This window comes from Oncorhynchus masou, chromosome 6 (genome assembly GCF_036934945.1).
Source record: "Oncorhynchus masou masou isolate Uvic2021 chromosome 6, UVic_Omas_1.1, whole genome shotgun sequence".
NCBI classification, from domain to species: domain Eukaryota; kingdom Metazoa; phylum Chordata; class Actinopteri; order Salmoniformes; family Salmonidae; genus Oncorhynchus; species Oncorhynchus masou.
Window position 1 is genome coordinate 4,474,010 of NC_088217.1, and position 6,000 is coordinate 4,480,009.

The following is a 6,000-nucleotide window of genomic DNA, read 5'->3' on the forward strand; positions in this document are numbered from 1 at the left end:
CATATTAATTAAGAAAGTTACAGTCAAAAGTTTGGACACACCTACTCATTACAGGGTTTTTATTTATTTCTAAACCAGCAAGAACTTGTCTGTGTAGACCAATTAAGTTTTCCAATCTCCAAAAGAATGTTGTGATTGTGATGAAAGCGGTAAAAATGTCTAGGAGCATGAGGACAGACACAGAGCCTTGTTTGACACCATTAAAAGGCAATTTACCACCTTCTCAGTGTTATGATGGGGTCTGAAACCAGACTGTTTCGTACACGTTCTTTCTTCAGGAAGCTTTTTCTTTAATATAGAGGAATCAGAGATTTGATATAGGCCAATAGTTGTTTCTGATGGGTCAAGGTTTGGCTTTTCAAGAGAGGCTTTATTACTACCACTTTTAGTGAATTTGGTCCACATCCGGTGGATAGAGAGCCGTTTATTATGTTCAACATAGGAGGGCCAAGCACAGGAAGCAGCTCTTTCAGTAGTTTAGTTGGAATAGGGTCCACTAGACAGATGGAAGGTTTAGAGGCCATGAATATTTTTGTGAATGTGTCGAGAGATACAGGATTAAAACACTTGATTGATTGATTGATTGATCCGAGGCCCTTGCAGTTCTGTCTGGACAACTGAGTTTGGGAGAAATATGCAGATTCATGAGTCAGTCATTTGTTTTATAATGATCATGATCTTTTCGTTGAAGTGAAGGCCATCCTTACGTAGGGAATGCCGCTTTTTAGTTTTTCACTATCAAACATGTATTTTGTATTGTGTTTATTCTCAATCAGATTGGAAAAGTAGGCCTATCAAGCAGCAACGAGGTCTTTTCTATATTGCATGGTGGTCTTTCCATCTGTTGGATGCTGCGTCACTGGTACTGTCCTTAAAGGGATACTGTCCTTAAAGGGATACTGTCCTTAAAGGGATACTGTCCTTAAAGGGATACTGTCCTTAAAGGGATACTGTCCTTAAAGGGATTCTGTCCTTAAAGGGATACTGTCCTTAAAGGGATTCTGTCCTTAAAGGGATACTGTCCTTAAAGGGATACTGTCCTTAAAGGGATACTGTCCTTAAAGGGATACTGTCCTTAAAGGGATACTGTCCTTAAAGGGATACTGTCCTTAAAGGGATACTGTCCTTAAAGGGATACTGTCCTTAAAGGGATACTGTCCTTAAAGGGATACTGTCCTTAAACGGATTCTGTCCTTAAAAGGATTCTGTCCTTAAAGGGATACATCCCCGGAGTCAGATTAACCATTGTTATCTCTCTGTATCCAGTAAAATAAGGGGATGCAGTTGCACAACTGAATGCATTTAACCGAAATGTCTTCCGCATTTAACCCAACCCCTTTGAATCATGGGACTTCCTTAATCAACGTCCACGGCACCCGGGGAGCAGCTTTGTATGGGTGTTAACTGCCTTGCTCAAGAACAACAGATTTTTCCACCTTGCCGGGGATTTGTACCAGCAACCTTTAATTTACTGGCCCAACGCTCCATCCCTCCCTCTCCCCCTCTCCATCCCTCTCCCCCTCTCCATCCCTCCCTCCCTCTCCATCCCTCCCTCTCCATCCCTCCCTCTCCCCCTCTCCATCCCTCCCTCTCCCCCTCTCCATCCCTCCCTCTCCCCCTCTCCATCCATCCCCCCTCTCATCCATCCCCCCTCTCATCCATCCCTCCCTCTCCATCCATCCCCCTCTCCATCCCTCCCTCCCTCTCCATCCATCCCTCCCTCCCTCTCCTCTCCATCCCTCCCTCCCTCTCCATCCATCCCCCCTCTCATCCATCCCTCCCTCTCCATCCATCCCTCCCTCTCCATCCCTTCCTCCTTCTCCATCCAACCCTCCCTCTCCATCCATCCCTCCCTCCCTCTCCATCCATCCCTCCCTCCCTCTCCCTCCCTCCCTCCCTCCCTCTCCATCCCTCCCTCTCTCCATCAATCCTTCCCTCCCTCTCTCCATCCCTCCCTCTCCATCCCTCCCTCCCTCTCTCCATCCCTCCCTCTCCATCCATCCCTCTCCATCCATCCCTCATTCTCTCTCCATCATTCCCTCTCTATCCCTCCCTTTCTCCATCCATCCCTCTCTCCATCCATCCCTTCCTCTTGCCATCCATCCCTCCCTCCCTCCCTCCCTCCCTCCCTCCCTCCCTCCCTCCCTCCCTCCCTCCCTCCCTCCCTCCCTCCCTCCCTCTCGCCATGTCTCCCTCCCTCTCGCCATCCCTCCCTCCCTCCCTCCCTCCCTCGCCCTCCCTCCCTCCCTCTCGCCATGTCTCCCTCCATCCCTCTCGCCATCCCTCCCTCCCTCTCTCTCGCCATCCCTCCCCCTCCCCCTCCCTCTCGCCATCCATCTCTCCATCCATCCCTCCCTCTCTCCATCCATCCCCCCTCTCGCCATCCCTCCCTCCCTCTCTCTCTCCATCCCTCCCTCTCGCCATCCCTCCCTCTCTCTCTCCATCCCTCCCTCTCGCCATCCCTCCCTCTCTCTCTCCATCCCTCCCTCTCGCCATCCCTCCCTCTCTCTCTCCATCCCCCTCCCTCTCGCCATCCCTCCCTCCCTCTCTCCATCCATCCCTCCCTCTTGCCTTCCATCCCTTCCTCTCTCTCTCCATCCCTCCCTCTCGCCATCCCTCCCTCCCTCCCGCCATCCCTCCCTCTCTCTCCACCCCCTCTCGCCATCCATCCCTCCCTCTCTCCATCCATCCCCCCTCTTGCCATCCCTCCCTCTCTCTCTCCATCCCTCCCTCCCTCTCGCCATCCATCCCTCTCTCTTTCCATCCCTCCCTCTCGCCATCCCTCCCTCCCTCTCGCCCTCCCTCTCTCTCTCCATCCCCCCTCCCTCTCTCCATCCCTCTCTCTCCATCCATCCCTCTCCATCCATCCCTCATTCTCTCTCCATCATTCCCTCTCCATCCCTCCCTTTCTCCATCCATCCCTCTCTCCATCCATCCCTCCCACTTGCCATCCATCCCTTCCTCTTGCCATCCATCCCTTCCTCTTGCCATCCCTCCCTCCCTCCCTCCCTCCCTCCCTCCCTCCCTCCCTCCCTCCCTCCCTCCCTCCCTCCCTCCCTCCCTCCCTCCCTCCCTCCCTCCCTCTCGCCATGTCTCCCTCCCTCCCTCCCTCTCGCCATGTCTCCCTCCCTCCCTCCCTCTCGCCATGTCTCCCTCCCTCCCTCCCTCTCGCCATCCCTCCCTCCCTCTCTCTCTCTCGCCATCCCTCCCTCCCTCTCTCTCGCCATCCCTACCCCTCCCCCTCCCTCTCGCCATCCATCTCTCCATCCATCCCTCCCTCTCTCCATCCATCCCTCCCTCTCTCCATCCATCCCCCTCTCGCCATCCCTCCCTCCCTCTCTCTCTCCATCCCTCCCTCTCGCCATCCCTCCCTCTCTCTCTCCATCCCTCCCTCTCGCCATCCCTCCCTCTCTCTCCATCCCCCTCCCTCTCGCCATCCCTCCCTCCCTCTCTCCATCCATCCCTCCCTCTTGCCTTCCATCCCTTCCTCTCTCTCTCCATCCCTCCCTCTCGCCATCCCTCCCTCCCTCTCTCTCGCCATCCCTCCCTCTCTCTCTCCACCCCCTCTCGCCATCCATCCCTCCCTCTCTCCATCCATCCCCCCCTCTTGCCATCCCTCCCTCTCTCCCTCCATCCCTCTCGCCATCCCTCCCTCCCTCTCTCTCGCCATCCCTCCCCCTCCCCCTCCCTCTCGCCATCCATCTCTCCATCCATCCCTCCCTCTCTCCATCCATCCCCCTCTCGCCATCCCTCCCTCCCTCTCTCTCTCCATCCCTCCCTCTCGCCATCCCTCCCTCTCTCTCTCCATCCCTCCCTCTCGCCATCCCTCCCTCTCTCTCTCCATCCCCCCTCCCTCTCGCCATCCCTCCCTCCCTCTCTCCATCCATCCCTCCCTCTTGCCTTCCATCCCTTCCTCTCTCTCTCCATCCCTCCCTCTCGCCATCCCTCCCTCCCTCCCGCCATCCCTCCCTCTCTCTCTCCACCCCCCTCTCGCCATCCATCCCTCCCTCTCTCCATCCATCCCCCTCTTGCCATCCCTCCCTCTCTCTCTCCATCCCTCCCTCCCTCTCGCCATCCATCCCTCTCTCTTTCCATCCCTCCCTCTCGCCATCCCTCCCTCCCTCTCGCCCTCCCTCTCTCTCTCCATCCCCCCTCCCTCTCTCCATCCCTCTCTCTCCATCCATCCCTCTCCATCCATCCCTCATTCTCTCTCCATCATTCCCTCTCCATCCCTCCCTTTCTCCATCCATCCCTCTCTCCATCCATCCCTCCCACTTGCCATCCATCCCTTCCTCTTGCCATCCATCCCTTCCTCTTGCCATCCCTCCCTCCCTCCCTCCCTCCATCCCTCCCTCCCTCCCTCCCTCCCTCCCTCCCTCCCTCCCTCCCTCCCTCCCTCCCTCCCTCCCTCCCTCCCTCCCTCTCGCCATGTCTCCCTCCCTCCCTCCCTCTCGCCATGTCTCCCTCCCTCCCTCCCTCTCGCCATGTCTCCCTCCCTCCCTCCCTCTCGCCATCCCTCCCTCCCTCTCTCTCTCTCGCCATCCCTCCCTCCCTCTCTCTCGCCATCCCTACCCCTCCCCCTCCCTCTCGCCATCCATCTCTCCATCCATCCCTCCCTCTCTCCATCCATCCCTCCCTCTCTCCATCCATCCCCCTCTCGCCATCCCTCCCTCCCTCTCTCTCTCCATCCCTCCCTCTCGCCATCCCTCCCTCTCTCTCTCCATCCCTCCCTCTCGCCATCCCTCCCTCTCTCTCATCCCCCTCCCTCTCGCCATCCCTCCCTCCCTCTCCATCCATCCCTCCCTCTTGCCTTCCATCCCTTCCTCTCTCTCTCCATCCCTCCCTCTCGCCATCCCTCCCTCCCTCTCTCTCGCCATCCCTCCCTCTCTCTCTCCACCCCCCTCTCGCCATCCATCCCTCCCTCTCTCCATCCATCCCCCCCTCTTGCCATCCCTCCCTCTCTCTCTCCATCCCTCCCTCCCTCTCGCCATCCATCCCTCTCTCTTTCCATCCCTCCCTCTCGCCATCCCTCCCTCCCTCTCGCCATCCCTCCTCCCTCTCGCCATGTCTCCCTCCCTCTCGCCATCCCTCCCTCCCTCCCTCCCTCTCGCCCTCCCTCCCTCCCTCTCGCCATGTCTCCCTCCATCCCTCTCGCCATCCCTCTCGCCATCCATCTCTCCCTCTCTCCATCCATCCCCCCTCTCGCCATCCCTCCCTCCCTCTCTCTCTCCATCCCTCCCTCTCGCCATCCCTCCCTCTCTCTCTCCATCCCTCCCTCTCGCCATCCCTCCCTCCCTCTCTCCATGTCTCCCTCCATCCCTCTCGCCATCCCTCTCTCTCTCTCTCCATCCCCCTCCCTCTCGCCATCCCTCCCTCCCTCTCTCCATCCATCCCTCCCTCTTGCCTTCCATCCCTTCCTCTCTCTCTCCATCCCTCCCTCTCGCCATCCCTCCCTCCCTCCCGCCATCCCTCCCTCTCTCTCTCCACCCCCTCTCGCCATCCATCCCTCCCTCTCTCCATCCATCCCCCCTCTTGCCATCCCTCCCTCTCTCTCTCCATCCCTCCCTCCCTCTCAACATCCATCCCTCTCTCTTTCCATCCCTCCCTCTCGCCATCCCTCCCTCCCTCTCGCCCTCCCTCTCTCTCTCCATCCCCCCTCCCTCTCTCCATCCCTCCCTCTCCATCCCTCCCTCTCCATCCATCCCTCCCTCTCCATCCCTCCCTCTCCATCCATCCCTCATTCTCTCTCCATCATTCTCTCTCCATCCCTCCCTTTCTCCATCCATCCCTCTCTCCATCCATCCCTCCCACTTGCCATCCATCCCTTCCTCTTGCCATCCATCCCTTCCTCTTGCCATCCCTCCCTCCCTCCCTCCCTCCCTCCCTCCCTCCCTCCCCCTCCCTCCCTCCCTCCCTCCCTCCCTCCCTCCCTCCCTCCCTCCCTCTCGCCATCCCTCCCTCCCTCTCTCTCTCTCGCCATCCCTCCCTCCCTCTCTCTCG

General features: G+C 58.3%; 1 protein-coding gene across 1 annotated transcript in view; it reads left to right on the forward strand.

Moving 5' to 3' along the window:
• poc1a (POC1 centriolar protein A) overlaps positions 1–6,000 on the forward strand; it is a 98,086-nt gene that overhangs the window by 43,416 nt on the left and 48,670 nt on the right. The gene's annotated exons all lie outside the window — the stretch shown is intronic.